We start from the raw sequence: 17,654 nt of genomic DNA, 5'->3' as shown, positions 1-17,654 counted from the left end.
GGCTTGTAAAAATCGAGAGCAGGTCAGCTCTTTCTGGTATTTTGGAAGGTGCTTCTAGGAGGCCTGACATCATTAAGCGGGAGCAAGAGCTCCATGTAATGAAGGAGTTTTCTGCCCTTTGTTAAATTGTGGGTGTGAGCTGGGAGCTCAGACTTTGGGGCTTGTAGCCCAGAATTTGTAAAGTTGCTGTGTACCTGATTTAACTGTTATTTGTTGTACGCTCAAAATTCTATGTTACCATTGTTAAGTTTTGAAAATATAACCTTGCTGAAATTTTAATTCATCTTTCGAACTTTTGTAGTTGAGACCTATTCCAGCCCGCACCTTCTTTCACCTCTAACCAGCACGGTTATCTCCGTAACCGTTATAAATAGTTTACAATAAAATTAAAATATGATACCTATACTATACTTATAATTATGAACTATGGACAGTGGTAAGTGTGTGTTTCAACTTGCCGGGAGTGTACAGAAAATAGCCCATCAGGGCTGTTGCGCCATGAAGTTTGGTTCTATTTATGCAGCGGGGAAGAATCGTGACATAGCAGTAGCAGGTTGCTTCCAATCATATAGTGTCCAGCTCTGTACTTACACACCCCTCTGGATGGGCGGTAGAAGGCATTCACGGTATCCCATGCCTGCCGTAAGAGGCGACTAAAAGGGGGCCAGGGGCTCTCAACTTGAGAGTGTAGATTGACGACCACAGTTCACTTAGCTGAATCTGACACTGGTTCCATTTACTTTTATCAGGCTCCTCTCTTTGAATTTTCCTATTCGACCTGATGTTCCAACACTCGTTTTCTTCCCACCCCGACGGTATTAGGTTTCGGAGTCTTATTTAACATCCTTCGTGGCCCTTTCCTTTCCAAGAATGAAGGTGTCGGATCTCTTAAAATTTTCTTCTAATTAGTGTTAACAGAGGAGCTGCCAATCTGTACTTCCTCTTAACACATTACTTCCTCTTAAAAGGTCACCGAGAGAATATGGGAGACGTGAGATGTGTTCTGCAAGATCATTCATGCCTGTGGTAGAATGCATTTCCATGGTAAAGAGAGAGACTGAATGACACGATTAACTTTACACCTGGGTAAATATTTCGTTCCTAAAGATCTGTTGGCATTATTGAGCTAACATCCCATTCACTCCCCATTGTACTTGATAGGCTGCGTGTCACACCTGTCAGCACTCCAACAGTCCATGTTGTGTCGGTTGATTGCTCCATTATTATGTAATCGCGATTCCTCCGAGAACAAGCTTTTCGACAGGAATGCTGCATCATTTTCTAAATTTCCCAACAGCCACTGACAGAAATTCATTCGAGTTTAGACATCTCGCCCGTGGAGCTCTCCGTGTAGCTATAGATGGTAGGGGTGGCATTTATGTGCGTGCAGTAGTCGCCATACGGACGGCTGGCACACCCCGTCGGTGATACCTAATTGTGGAACTTCGAGGATCCAACCAACCTTAGGGCTAATGACCATGACCACACATACATATGCATGCATACATTAGGCCCTACATAAATAATGGAAATTTTAAAACTGAGTTTCCTTCTTATTCTGGACATGGTTGACATACATATAACTTATTTTTTAAAACTCTGATGATGATGATGATTGTTGTTTAAAGGGACCTAACATCGAGGTCATCGGCCCCTAACGGTACGAAATGAAATAAAAGTTCAAATTCATCCACTGACCAAAATAAAATAAAAAATGTCATGAAGAATGAATGGATTCACATGAACCCAACAACAACAAAAAACAAGTGGATCGGACTAGGAAAAAAGATCGTAAATAACAGTATTACTGACCAAGGGACCACTTATAAAGCACAATGATGCTTGATGTCTAGAGGGGTCCAAAATCCATGTCTAAGGCCCCACAGAATGGTACATGTAGCGATTAAAGTAGAACCATGGTATTTGCCATGTTGGGGTACTAATCAAAAGTAGCGAAGACTCACGGTGTTCCACACAAGATGGTACTACTCACAAGTATTGTACTTCGTACAGGGAACGCAGACTTATGGTGTTTCTCACACAATGGCGCCACTCACAGCCAACGCAAACCGATGAGGCTCCTCACCTAGGTGTACTAGTCACGGGCGCCGGTATTCCCGTGGTGTTCCTCACATAGTGGGTACCAATCACAGGCAACGCAGACCCACGGTGTCGCTCATATAGCGGTACAACGCACAGGCTACACTCAGACTCGCGGTGTTGCTCACATGGGTACGACGCACGGGTACTGGAAACCCCCAGGCCAGCCTCTTTACTGCTACTAATCACAAACTTATTTCGTACCTAATTTAGTGGTACTACTCGCAAGTACAGGCAACCCATGGTGTTCCCCGCATGATGGTACGAATCAAAAGTAGTTTCATGGTTCTAATTCAATCATCCCTTGGTCGCCCCTTTTAGTCGCCTCTCACGACAGGCAGGGGATACCGCGGGTGTGTTCTACATGTGCGTCCCCCACCCGCAGGAGGTAGTGTGTTTGGTCCGCGAGAGGTATTTTATTTCCCTCAAGTCCGCCGGCAAGCCGGTTAGGACCCCACTATCCACCACCTGGGACGCGCCACGTGGGAGTATCGCCTCTCCCCCTGCTACGCCAGCGTAGTAGGTTCGTGGTTTTTAAAACTCTGAACAAAGAAGAGACAAAACTATTATTTGTATAAATTCTGCCAGGTGGGGTAAAGTGCAATACCATACATAGTAGCAGAAGCAAGCTTACAGTTTAAAGCGACTTCTGACATCGTGATCATAGCCCTACCCGTTGTACGTGGAATCCTAATCACAACTACGTAGCTTTTCCTGGCCAGCAGAAATTGGTGAGGCTTCGAACTGCGGGCGCGATGTCATTCACATCTCCCAAAAGGACATTTCTCTTTGTATGTCCGTCTGAGAAGAGGTATTCAGAAACGGGATGTGGAAGAAGATTAAACTCTGTTATTTCCTTCCTTGTCTCAAATAGGCTTACAATTTTTCAATGTCGGAATACACAAGTCATTAAAATATTAGGATGAAAAAATAAATATTCTCTCTCTCTCTCTCTCTCTGCAGTAGGATTTCAGATATATTAAAAACTACTTTTGATACTAGATTTTAAAACATTAGCAGAGTGTGTTCGTCACTAGTAGACAAGTAACACTGCATCACTACCAATGTACCGTACACTGCCAGCTGGCAAGCGCCACTAACCACAAGCTAGCTATATCTCCGACGGGTTACTGAGATGTACTCCGACATAGGCCATTGTTCAAGGGAAGAAAAATAGTTTTTGAATTAAATTTAGTATTCGTAGTTGTTTAGCGTCCCTTGATTTGCGGTAACGTCGGGGTGACAAAATTTTCTCCCGCAAGGAGACATTTAATGATTTGGAAGTTAAGGATACGGAGCTGTCACTTTCAAAACACCTTCAAACGGACCCAATCCACGCAAGGATCGAACCTGCTGTCTGGAGAACACGAGGACAAACAACTAAACGACTGCGCCACGGAGGTCGAATTTTAAAACTTAGATGTTGAAGAACACTAATAAAACCAATACTAATAGAAATAACTGTTGATATTAATGTGACCACCACAGTCCCGCTCGAGTTTAGTGGCATCTGAAGTTTGAGCGCAACAATTCCGTATAGTCTGGTTCTAGCACCTTAAAGTACAAACGAACGGCAAAATTTCGACATGCTAGCTCTCTCCTGATGTACAGCTAATAAATGGATTTAAACTATCACATTATTATTAACTAAGAATAAGATTTAAGGAAATAAACGAGGCCACGAATAGAGGATTGTGGAGTCGTTTAATAAATTCACAAAACCTTGCAGACTGAATGCTGAAAGGCATGACAGTCTATAATGGACAGATATATGCATTATTATGGTTCATGGTGTGGGTTACTGTAGTCACGTCCCAGTTCGTGAACCATGGGCAACGGCTGAGTGGCCTAGTAAGTGGTCCAGAGAGTCGGGATATCAGTTGCTACGGAATGGGAGTGGGCATCTCGAACATATTCTGAGTAATGGCCCTCCTTGTGCTCAGGCGGCTAGGACTATACAATCCAACGATGGTCCCTAACCCGTTAGAGGAGAGACCCTCACTTGGACTATGCGGAAGCAGGGTAGCAAACAGGGATGTTGTAGTAACAACAGCAAGGGAATGCCCAGGAACAACTGCGTGTAAAGATGAAAAAAAGTGAACATCTTGGTCAAATGATGAAGTGAGAGCAGCTTGTAAACATATCATGAAGGCTTATGAGAAATGGCCCCAAACAAGGGCTGATACAGACAGGGAATTGTACATAGACGAAAGAAACAGAGCGAAACAAACAGTTGTTGAATCCAAAAAGAACTCGTGGAAAGATTTGGTAATAACCTGGAAAGGATAGGTCAAGCAGCGGGGGAACATTTCTGGACAGTAATAAAGAATGTTGGGAAGGGAGGGGAAAAAGGAAATTAACAGTGTTTTGGGTAATTCAGGTGAACTCGTAATAGATCCCAGAGAATCACTGGACAGGTGGAGAGAATATTTTGAAAATCTTCTCAACGTGAAAGGAAATCTTCATGGTGGTGTCGCGATCAACAGGGCTCATGGGGAGGAGGAAAATGATGTTTGTGAAATTACGCTTGAGGAAGTGGAAAGGATGGTAAATAAAATCCATTGTCATAAAGCAGCAGGAATAGATTAAATTAGACTTGAAGCGGTGATGTATAGTGCGAAGGGAGGGATGAAATGTTTTCATAGAATAGTAAGATTAGCATGAAGTGTTGGTAAAGTACCTTTAGATTGGACAAAAGCAGTAATTGCATCTATCTATAAGCAAGGGAACAGGAAGGATTGCAGTAACTATCGAGGTATCTCATTGATGAGTATACCAGGCAAAGTATTTACTGGCATCTTGGAAGGGAGGGTGCGATCAGTGGTTGCTAGTTGCTTTACGTCGCACCGACACAGATAGGTCTTATGGATCAGTGGTTGAGAGGAAGTTGGATGAAATCCAGTGTGGTTTCAGACCACAGAGAGCTATCAGGATCAGATTTTCAGCATGCGACAGGTAATTGAAAAATGCTACGAGAGGAATAGACAGTTGTGTTTATGTTTCGTAGATCTAGAGAAAGCATATGACAGGGTACCGAAAAGATGTTCACCATACTGGGGTACTATGGGATCAAGTGTAGATTATTAAAATCAATTAAAGGCATTTATGTTGACACTTGGGCTGTAGTGAGAATTGAAGGTAGAATGAGTTCTTGGTTTAGGGTACTTACAGGGGTTAGACAAGGCTGTAATCTTTCACCTTTGTTGTTCGTAGTTTACATGGATCATCTGCTGAAAGGTATAAAGTGGCAGGGAGGGATTCAGTTGGGTGGAAATGTTTTTTCTTACGTCGCACCGACACAGATAGGTCTTATGGCGACGATGGGATAGGGAAGGAAGCGGCCGTGCTCTTACTTCAGGTACAGCCCCAGCATGTGCCTGGCGTGAAAATGGGAAACCACGGAAAACCATCTTCAGGGCTGCCGACAGTGAGATTCGAACCCACTATCTCCCGGATGCAAGCTCACAGCTGCGCGACTCTAACCGCACGGCCAACTCGCCCGGTAGGTGGAAATGTAGTAAGCAGTCTGGCCTATGCTGACGACTTGGTCTTAATGGCAGATTGTGCCGAAAGCCTGCAGTCCAACATCTTGTAACTTGAAAATAGGTGCAATGAGTATGGTATGAAAATTAGCCTTTGGAAGACTAAATTGATGGCAGTTGGCAAGAAATTCATCAGAATTAAATGTCAGATTGGCGATACAAATCTGGAGCAGGTAGATAATTTCAAGTATTTAGGATGTGTGTTCTCCCACAATGGAAATGAAATGAAATGAAATTGCGTATGGCTTTTAGTGCCGGGAGTGTCCGAGGACATGTTCGGCTCGCCAGGTGCAGGTCTTTTGAGTTGACTCCCATAGGCGACCTGCGCGTCGTGATGAACATGGAATGATAATGAAGACGACACATTCACCAAGTCCCCGTGCCAGTGAAATTAACCAATGATGGTTAAAATTCCCGACCCTGCCGGTAATCGAACCCGGGACCCCTGTGACCAAAGACCAGCACGCTAACCATTTAGCCATGGAGCCGGACTCCCAGGATGGTAATATAGTGAGATTGAATGAAGGTGCAGTAAAGCTAATGCAGTGAGCTCGAAGTTGCTATCAACAGTATTCTGTAAGAAGGAAATCAGCTCCCGGACGGAACTATCTTTACACCGGTCTATTTTCAGACCAACTTTGCTTTACGGGAGCGAAAGCTGGGTGGACTCAGGATATCTTATTCATAAGTTAGAAGTAACATACATGAAAGTAACAAGAATGATTGGTGGTACAAACATGTGGGAACAATGGCGGGAGGGTACTCGGAATGACGAGATAAATGCTAAGTTAGGAAAGCAATCGATGGATGAAGCTGTACGCATAAGCCGGCTTCGATGGTGGGGTCATGTGAGGCGAATGGAGGAGGATAGGTTACCTAGGAGAATAACGGATTTTGTTATGGAGAGTAAGAGAAGTAGAGGGAGACCAAGAGGACGATGTTTAAACTCAGTTGTTAACGATTTAAAGATAAGAGGTATAGGACTAAATGAGGCCACATCATTCGTTGCAAATAGAGGATTGTGGCGACATTTAGTAAATTCACAGAGGCTTGCAGACTGAACGCTGAAAGGCATAACTGTCTGTAATGATGATCAATGTTATTATTTTTTTTTTTGCTAGGGGCTTTACGTCGCACCGACAAAGATAGGTCTTATGGCGACGATGGGATAGGAAAGGCCTAGGAGTTGGAAGGAAGCGGCCGTGGCCTTAATTAAGGTACAGCCCCAGCATCTGCCCGGTGTGAAAATGGGAAACCACGGAAAACCATCTTCAGGGCTGCCGATAGTGGGATTCGAACCTACTATCTCCCGGATGCAAGCTCACAGCCGCGCGCCTCTATGCGCACGGCCAACTCGCCCGGTATTATTATTATTATTATTATTATTATTATTAACTTACTTTTCAAACTAAATTAATTTCAATTTTCTCAAGTGCACGCAATTTTTTTTTTCCAACTTCAGTGGTACGTAATCTGTCCGTAAACTCAGTTCAATGATACGAAGATGGCAGAAGGAAGGAAGACACAAAATGCAAATTAGCGCAAGCAAGGAAGCCATTTCTTAAGAAATTTACTCACACCGAACACTGATATAGGAATTAGAAATATGCTTTTGAAGACTTTTGTATGGAGCGTAGCATTGTATGGAAGTAGAAAATGGACGATATACTAGCTCAGAAAGAAGTAGAATAGAAGCTTTTGAAATGTGATTTTACAGAAGAATGCTGGAGGTGAGATGGATAGATCGAATAGCGAATGAAGAAGTTTTGGTGAGAAGAGATTGATTTGGCTAAATTTGACGAGGTTGGTTTTTGAGGGTAGCGTAGGCGGTAAGAATGGTAGAAGCAGGCCGAAGTATCACAAGCAGATTAGAGTAGACGTAGGATGCAGTAGTTACGTAGAAATGAAAAAATTAGGACAGGATAGGGTGGAATCGAGCGAGAGCTGCATCGAACCAGTCTATGGACAAGGTTCTTAAACACTACTATGGACTGATGATTCAAACAACAAGACTAAGTTACTGTTAACGCTGAACGCCCTCAGGCCACGCCCCCCACCCCACTGAACATTATGAAAGCAGGAAAGGGAATCCTTGACATTTACTCCAGAGAAAATGAAAATTCTAACCAAAGAGCTCCATCAACATTCAGACGCATCAATTAAAAAATATACAATAATTATAGGTTGTGAATCAACGCAGTGATGCATAAAGCTCTTCCAGTTAGAAAATCCTATCAGATCCTACTAGTACATGTGGTCAAGAAAATTACATTCATGATCCAGTGACCGGCATGCACAAACTACCGTACGATTGTTTTTCTTTCTTTACGTCGCACCGACACATGTAGGTCTTATGGCGACGATGGGACAAGGAAGGGCTAGGAGTTGGAAGGAAGCGGCCGTGGCCTTAATTAAAGTACAGCCCCAGCATATTCCTGGTGTGAAAATGGGAAACCACGGAAAACCATTTTCAGGGCTGCCGACAGTGGGGTTCGAACCTACTATCTCCCGAATACTGGCCGCACTTAAGCGACTGCAGCTATCGAGCTCGGTTTTTGTGTTACTTAGAGCCCGCGTGATACGATTCACTTCCGTCGAATTACATTTGTTAATAAGCACTACTCTGCCCAGAATCATTGACCTTCTTGATACGATAATGCGAAAACTCTGAAAAATAACCAGATAAGAACAGATCAAGAAGACCTTCTTCTCGAAATGAGTAAAACACTACATTTTTAAACCACATACTGATTGAATATCACATCAGCATGCTTTCCTAGAATGCAATTCAGAATAAAAGTAAACTGATCATAAGTTAAAATAAGTTATATACAGACTGACCTTATAGATTGTCACAGGGGATGAACGCAATCTCCACACACTGGCGGCTTGAGAAGATTTTTACTTTCTGATGGCTAATTACGTACGTACAACAGCTGTTTCCTACTATATCTGCTCCTCTTTCAACTGTCAACCAACAAACAGCTACTAACTTCACTAGAAAACTTCACTATTTCTCCCGCCATCCGGAAGATAAACAATAATAAAATATGGAAATGACAACAACACGAACTATAACAGATAATTATCACAATATTAAATACGCATGTTCCTTTCACCTAACGTTTTTAGCAACAATAATTCACTTTGTCACCAAAAATTCCGAAGAGATTAGTGAAAAATGTTAAAAGAAAAGCACACGGAAAGTACGAGGAAGCTATTGATAAGAAAATACTGTTTTACAATTGCTCGAAACTTAGTCGGAGATTTTTTAGTGAGAAGAATGAAATGAGTGAAGTGTTGTGTGTGCCAGCAACACCCGGCCTCGCGGACAGAGTACAGCTGTACCGCTCAAAGCCTGCTGTAACTGAACTGACTACGCCGTACATGCTCCATGCTCACGCTCCGCCCGTCTCACGTATTGATTGGTCGCGAGCAACTGCCCATGGCGCCATCCCGCGCACGACAAAAGCACTACCGCTTGCCGGCTAGCCGGGCACACTCGAGCGCACGTGTATGGTCTACCTAAATCATGTAAATAAGCAAACGCTGAGTTATGGTATAGACTCAATGGTGCCCAGACTGCTCCCACTCCACTTTAAGATTACTTCAGCGGCACGCCGAGATAACAATATCGACATTTTATAGTGCCATATACTCCCCTAGTCGGTCATTAACAGAAGGTGATACATGTGTACGAGTCATCATAAATACAGTAACTAATCAGTCTCCACGTGGTAAACCCTAACGTAAGTAAAGTAAGCAAGTATGTACCGGGCGAGTTGACTGTGCGGTTACGGGCGCGCGTCTGTGAGCTTGCATCCTGGAGATAGTGGGTTCGAAACCCTCTGTTGGCAGCCCTGGAGATGGTTTTCCGTGGTTTCCCATTTTTACAACAGGCAAATGCTGGGGCTGTGCCTTAATTAAGGCCACGGCCGCTTCCTTCCAAGTCTTAGGCCTATCCTATCCCATCATCGCCATAAGACCTATCTGTGTCGGTGCGACGTCAAGCCATTAGCAAAAAAAAAAAAAAAGGTAGGTAAGTAATTAGTCTTTCTTCGTGGCGAAGCTGAGGCTCAAGGCCGTCCCTTACGCTACCACAACATTTAAAAGATGATGTAACAAACGTAAAAAAATTACAAGTCATTAAAAAATAATATACCTAATATAGAAGTATTAATAGTTAATATGGAGATAGTAATAAGGAAAAGAATTATAGAATGTACAACATGACAATATAAAGGAAGATAATAACATAAAACGAACAACAGTAATAAAATAAACATATAACGTACAGTCAAAACCTGTTACTAGCAAACATATCCAAATTTTATGAACGTATGCTCATTCACAGTTCGCTCATCATGCAAGTGAACTAGAAGCATTCAGCAAGTGATTTCGGCAATCTATCTTAAAGCTCGTACGAGAACGCAAATCTCTAATGTTAGCGGGGAGGGTATGTCACAGTCTAGCAGCATGACTACAAAGGAGCGGTTGTAGGCCCTGGAGTGACAGAGATAATAGTTAAAGAGGAGCCAGATCGTGATAGGAGGGGAGGTAATCAAAGCTTGAGGAAAGGTAATTCAGTGCACCTGAGTTTAGAACTCCATGCAGATGAGGAAACAAGTGGAAACTGCGACGCCCGTGCACACGAAGCCATGACAACTCCCTATAACAGGGATGGCGAACCTGACATGCGTGCCACTAGGTGACACTTCTGCGGCACGTCAGACAAGATACCACGTATTTTAATGTTCTTAACTTGTAATAATCAGGTCGAAAATCTAGCAACATAGCATATTTTAACAATACGCTTTAATAATAGAAGTATGTCCCAATTACTTCTACGGACATATTTTTTTACAAATGTTGTTTGCAAGTTGTTTTACGTCGCACCGAGACAGATAGGTCTTATGGCGTCGATGGGAGAGGAAAAGGCTAGGAGTGGGAAGGAAGCAGTCGTGGCCTTAATTAAGGTACAGCCCCAACATTTGCCTAGTGTGAAAATGGGAAACCACGGATAAACATTTTCAGGGCTGCCGACAGTGGGGTTCGAACCCACTATCTTCCGAATACTGGATACTGGCCGCTCTTAAGCGACTGCAGCTATCGAGCTCGGTACAAATGTTATTAGGTCAAAGCAAAAAATATACCTTATTCTTAAAATGTAATTACCTATTTTTTATCATGATGCTTGTTGTTTAAAGAGACCTAACATCTAAGGTCATCGGCCCCTATAACCTGTTTTTAAAATGTAATTTTCAGTGACGTTCGCAAAATGAAATCATGAAACATTCAGTGGAATGGGTTTATATGTAGAGTAACGGAATCTAATGTCCGACCCGCGGTATAGGGGGGCAACGCGTCCGCCTGTCACCCGGCGGCCCCGGGTTCGATTCTCGGCCGGGTAAGGGGTTTTTAATTGTAAATGATTAATATCCATGGCCTGGGGACTGGGTGTTTGTGTCGTCCTTTACGTTCATTTCCTCACCTTCAACACTTTACACTTCCGCCATTTACAAAATACACGCAGGTTCCTCACATATGGTGCAAGTAGGGGCAAAAGAACTTTCAAGGTCGACACAAACAGCTAAAAGAAAAACGCAATGTAATAGCTAACTGAAGTGAAATGAGGGGGTTTCATGACGATTTAAAAGGAAAATAACCGGTGGCACACTAAACAGTAAAAAATAATACACAAGACCTTAACTGACACGCTAGTCGGTAAAGATTTGCTATCCCTGCCCTATAACAAGGTGAAATGTGAGAACCATATCGCAGCTTAAATATAAATCTGATACAGGTGTTTAAACTCCATTTGAGCATCTTATTACTGTCTTGAGATATGTCCCTGTTTATTAGATTACCACATTTAACTGGTGAGATATAGGGCCTAGTATTTAAGAGCACTGATATGAGCTAAAATAAGTTTGTTGCTTCATCTCAGACTAAAGCCGGCATTACACATACCGAGTACTGCATCGAGACAGAGCATTCGGCCGAGAGCTCGGCTAATGTGCCCCAACCGCTCGGCCGAATGAGTACCCCAACCGGCGCTTCACTCGGTCAGTTATCAGTCAATTGTTTAGGAGCGTTCTTGTGTTGTCGGGCGCTCTTTGATTCGATTTCTTCAGTAACCTGTAATTTCACTTTTGCTGGAATAGCAGCTCGCAAAACAGTGTCTGCTTTTTGAATTGCAGGAGTTTTCGTTTCAAGCAAAAAATCATACTCGTGTAACCACAATCTCATAAAAGGTCTATATTCTTTGAGAACTTCAGTTTCAATTTCCCTCAACAGGGTGGCAGCTACTCATTTATTATCTCTTCTTAAGAGCTAGGTTTAAAAGCACTCTTACTTTTTCTAATTTGCTCCTCCACGGAACCATGTAAAAACATGTCAATGAACCGAGCAAGTGGCCGTGCGGTTAGAGTCACGCAGCTGTGAGCTTGCATCCGGGAGATAGAGGGTTTGAACCCCAGTATCGGAAGCCCTGAAAATGGTTTTCCGTCGTTTCCAATTTTCACGCCAGGCAAATACTGGGGCTGTACCTTAATTAAAGCCACGGCCGCATCGTTTCCACTCCTATTCTCACTCCTAAACCCATCGTCGCCATAACACATTCCTGTGTCAATACGACGTAAAGCAAATTGCAAAGAAAACATTTCAATGAACTGACTCGCCCGCCCGCTGTCTCGTCCTCGTGTGATCACAACCACAGTCTAATACAGACAGTCGCGAAGCTCGGCTTATTTTTTTCATCCATGCGACTGCAGCGCTCCACGTGGCCAGCAAGCTGCCGGTCTTCTGGGATGTGTAAGTTGTATACGTTTTGCGAGGTAATTACATCATAGATGATCGGTTTACTATTAAACTGACGTGGTATGTATGAAAGGAGGTGTGTGTGGCGCAATAAATTGCTCAGTTACAAGAAGACACCAGAGCTATCATTCTTTAGGCCAGGGATGGCGAACCTATGACACGCGTGTCACCTAGTGACACGCGAACACGATTTCGGTGGCACGCCACATGAAGTTTTTATATACATTTTTACTGCAGACTATACATATCTCGTGCATCGTATAGTCCTAGTGTTTTATGTATAAGAAATATAGAAAATCTGACAGTGAGTGAGTGAGTGAGTGAGTGAAGTTTGATTTGTGTGAAGTAGCCAGTAGAGGGTAATTATTCTTTGTGTATAACTGTACATTGAATGTCGTTTGTATACGGACCTCACAAACATGTTTTCGGTGCCGAGAAAAACAAAAAACAAAACAGAAATTTAACAATGGTGGTGACCGGCTTCTTCAAGAATAGTGGACATGGGAATTCAGAGTGACAGAAAGAAGCAATAAAGCTTTGTGTTCGAAACAAGTTTAATCCGAATCAGCTTTCAACTGTTCCGAAGCATCTTTCTCATCCTGCTGGCTGGTATTTCTTTAATTATGTACATTTAATGTAAAGTGCCATTCAAATGATCGTTACATGCCAAATGAAGAAAGAAGAGAGCTCGTGCAAAAAATCGAACAGAACATGTATCATCTTTCAGGCCAAGCAATAATATCAGTGCGGCTGTTTCCATCTGTCTCACCGCACAGGACAGCATAGGAAACCCCTTTCTGACGGTGAGTTCTTGAAAGAGACTTTCTTATTGACGTCCGACACATTATTTGAAGACATTCCTAGCAAACAACAAATAACTAACATAATTAAAGAAATACCAGCCAGCAGGATGAGAAAGATGCTTCGGAACAGTTGAAAGCTGATTCGGATGTCTCCCAGATGTATTCAGCATGCCTTAATGAAAGCACGTATGTGACCTTACAGGCAAGGATAGCTGTTTTTGTCCGATTTCCTTGTTGAAATGTGGTGAGTGAGAATTACTTACAGGGGAAGATATAATGAACGAAGTGAAGCAAGAACTTGTGTTAAAAATGGGGTTTGACTTAGAGAATATTGTTTCTGGTATAACTGATACAGGGTTAGTGAAATTTCTTAAAGAAAAATTTAAACACCCTATTTTACAATTTCATGGTATATTATGACCAGGAAGTCCTATGTGCGAATGATGTATGCAGTCATGTGAAAGAGTACTCTCGGGGTAACCAAAATTGTGAACTTCATACGTGCACGTGCTCTAAGTAATCACCAGTTGTCGAAAATGTACACGAAGTGGGATCTCACTATGGCGTACCTGTAATGTACAATAATGTTCGCTTGCTGTGTCGTGGGCAAGTACTCTCGAGGCTTGTCGAGCTCTTGGACGAAATTCACTTCTTCATGATAGAAAAGCAGGAAGAATTCCCAGAACACACGGAACCTATTTGGCTGTGTGTTTGAATATGTCTCCGTTATTTTACAGCAGTATACAATGATATAAATAACGAACTGCAAGGAAAGGGGAATACTGCAGATAGATTGTTTGAAATCATAAAGTCATTCCGGAGAAAACTTGAAGTACTCGTCAGGGATTTTGAAACAAAGACATTTAAGTAATTTCCTTCACTTAAAGTACATATTGAATTGATGTCAAATTTTTCATATCAATTAACTTTTGAAGACACAAAAAGTATTTGTAAGAAGTATGTGGACACCTCACAAAATTCAAAACAAATAATTTCCAAGAGATTTTCACAATTTTTTACATTTGGAGTAAACATTATGTATTTTGGTGGTTTCTCTTCCGATACCCTGATATCAATTCGGCTTCTGAACTCCTTTATATTGTTGATCACATCTGCTGTAAGTATCATTTCGTCTGCATCTCTCTTGACCAGTTCATGAGTCACATTAAGGCCATTTTTATTGACCATTTAGAAATGGATTTGATTGAATTTCAAGAAAGCAGTACATGGGTGAACAAACTCGTACAACTTGGTGAAGCATTAGTGAAAATCGAGCATGCTGTTGATGGAGAATACTCTCCCCAGAAATCAGAGAACTTAATATTTGAACAGTAGAACAGCCTCCGACAAAAGTTTTCGACCATGAAGAAACTTGCTAGTGCTACTTACTTTGTTTGAGTCAACGTACGCCTGCGAGCAGCTCTTTTATACAATGAACTTTGTGAAATCAACAGTTATAAACAGTATTGTTTCAGACCTAAATCCTTCTAGTGTGTTGCTGAATACAACATGTTATGAATCTAACATAAATGGCGTGGCTACTAAGATTCAGCTACAAGTTTCACGCTAAATGTGAGAACGATATTTCACTTAAAGTCCCCTGGCAATATTAGTATCTTTGAATGTTATATCCAGTAATATTAATGACGAAGTGTGTTACAATGGGAGCTTATTATTCTCAAAACTTATGTATTTAAATTATATTTACAAGATATAATAAATAAATAAATAAATAACATATTAGCTTGATAAATTAGAAATATTAGAAAGAAGAATTATAAGGAAAATATTAGGTCCTCTAAGAATTGCAGAGTTTTGGAAATTAAGAAGTAACAATGAAATTTACCAGAACGTAGAAAACATATCAGAAACAATAAGAAAAAGGAGATTGCTATTTCTTGGGCACATTTACAGAATGGATGACAATAGACAAACTAAACGAATTTTCAAGTACCTTTGGGAAAAGAAATCAACTACCACCTGGATTCAAGAAGTCAAGAAAGACCTGGAAAGGAACAACATACGAGAAGAAGAATTATTGGAAAGAAAGACTTTTATGAAGAAAGTCTTACAAATGGAAGGATTCCAAGGGAGGAAGGAAAATAAAACAGGCACAAAGTGGACTGAAGACAGGAAAAAGAAACACAGTGAAACAATGACAGAATACTGGAAGAAAAGGAAAGAACAACTAAGGAGGAATAACTTAAATTGTAACGTGGTCCTTAGAAGGACGGAACGCAAGAAGAAGAATAAATAACATATTATGGAGCATAATTGGGAATTAGGAAAGGAAGCGGGGGGGGGGGGGGGGGGTAGCCAGTCCTTGAAGAAAAATAACAAGTGGCACGGTAAACAGTTGAGAATAATAAACTAGGCTTAAAATGACACACTATCTGAAAAAGGTTCGCCATCCCTGCTTTAGGCTTTCTAAAGATCCTGAACATTAAAGCCTTAATTACTGTTTACATTTTTGTATAAGAGAACAATATTGTGAAGATTCAGAAATTTAACTTCAGATAAGTAGGCATTTCGTTCATCACTGATTCAGGAACGTAACTCATAGTGAAATCCATCCTATTATATGAACTTAAATAACGTTTTAACACAACCGTAACCTCTAACACGTAGCGGTGTTTTGATTTTCAATGTGTAGAAAATTGCTTGTCGCCTCTGTGTAGTGTTTAGTGTAATTAGCTACCACCACCCGGAGGCACGGGTTTGATTCCTGGCTCTACCACGAAATTTGAAAAAGTGGTACGAGGGCTGGAACGGGGTCCATTCATCCTCGAGAGGTTAACTGAGTACAAGGGAGTTCGATTCCCACCTCAACCATTTTCGAAGTCGTTTTCCGTGGTTTCCCACTTGTCCAGACAAATGCCGGGATGGTACGTAAGTTAAGGCCACGGTCGCTTCCTTCCATCTCCCTTGTCTATCCCTTCCAATCTTTCCATCCCCCACAAGGCCCCTCTTCAGCATAGCTGGTGAGACCGCCTGAGCGAGCTACTGGCCCTCCTCCCCAGTTGTATCCCCCAAACCAAATTCTCACGCTCCAGGACACTGCCCTAGAGGCGGTACAGGTGGGATCCCTCACTCAGTCCGAAGGAAAAACCAACCCTGGAGGGTAAACGGATTAAGAAAGGAAGAAAGGCAAGAAAATTGCTTGTAAATAGTAGGGGGGATGATTTATTGAAGAAAAATGTGAACTATTTGTACAATAACATCACGTTATGTTCCAATCATTTTGCAGACAGCCAGTTTATGTCAGCAAAGAAAAAGAAATTAGTACGGAATCTCCGCAGATTTCTTCGAACCGAAAGCCCGTCTCAAAGGAGCACAATACACAGTCATACGTAGGAACGACTCAGATAGGTCTTATGGCAACAGTGGGATAGGAAAGGGCTTGGAGCGAGAAGGAAGAAACCATGGCCTTAATTAAGGTACAGACTGTTTTGACAATGGGAAACCACGGAAACCCATCTTCAGTGGAGTTCGAACCCACTATCTCCGAAATGTAAGCTGATAAGCCGCCCAGCCACTTGCACGTTTGTCAGAGGAGCCGAGAGAACATGGGCTGTATGCTCACTAACTTCGATGTAGTATACTATTAATTCCCTAATGTTAATACTTGATTTTCCACATCAATGCCGTGAAGGTACTAAGTAATTAGTGTTGAAATTATTTGTGAAACTAAGATTAGATTACCTTGTGATATTTTACAATGAAAGTTTTCAGTGTCATAAAACAAAAAAGCTCAAAATCCAGCCATTTAGGTTCCTGAGATGTTTGAATATTGTTTGAATTGTTTTATAGTTCACTACTATTTTTATGATTTATGTTACCAAATTCAGTTCAATAATAGGATTTCGAAAATGGCTAAGACCTTAACTACAGTGGTATGATCAGCTGTTCCTTCGAAAATAAACTATTGTTGTTTTCCTTCGGTATTATTACCACGCTGTAGTCTAGTGTATCAACGTATTTTATTAAAATGTACGATTAATATACTTATCAAGGTGGTTACAGTTTATAATTTACATGGGAAAGTGCATCCAGCTGTTGGGTAGAGAACTGTTCCGAACAGTTAGAGCTTGCTGGCCGCTACGAGCGCTAGTGTCGTTCCGCCTGACAACAGAATGGCATTTCATTACTAAGGAGCTTCGCGACTGTGTATATTAGACTGTGATCACAACCATTCCTCGTAAGTTCCTCGGCCGCGTAACAAATCCAGTGCCTCGGCCCAGTACTCTGTAGGTATAATTCCGGCTTTAGGGTTACGAGATGCTCTGAAAATGTACGGTATCGGGAAATTATATGCCCACACTTAAAGCCAGAATGTGTGGGGAAAAAAATCAATATTAAATGCATGTTACTCCGACATAAAATGTACCAA

The 17,654-nt window shown here is 41.8% G+C and overlaps 1 protein-coding gene across 9 annotated transcripts in view; it reads right to left on the bottom strand.

Annotated features, from left to right (window-relative positions):
• Positions 1-17,654, bottom strand: part of Ndae1 (Na[+]-driven anion exchanger 1) — a 917,075-nt gene that overhangs the window by 877,884 nt on the left and 21,537 nt on the right. Inside the window, exon 1 of one of the 9 annotated variants that reach the window (XM_067151203.2) lies at positions 8,484-9,021. The exons of the other annotated variants lie outside the window; for them this stretch is intronic. The gene's annotated coding sequence lies outside the window, so the exon portion shown is untranslated. Of the gene's footprint in view, positions 1-8,483; positions 9,022-17,654 lie in introns of those variants that run through there. 9 annotated transcript variants of the gene reach the window in all.

This window comes from Anabrus simplex, chromosome 7, assembly GCF_040414725.1.
Source record: "Anabrus simplex isolate iqAnaSimp1 chromosome 7, ASM4041472v1, whole genome shotgun sequence".
NCBI lineage: Eukaryota > Metazoa > Arthropoda > Insecta > Orthoptera > Tettigoniidae > Anabrus > Anabrus simplex.
This window is presented reverse-complemented; position numbering and strand designations above follow the sequence as displayed.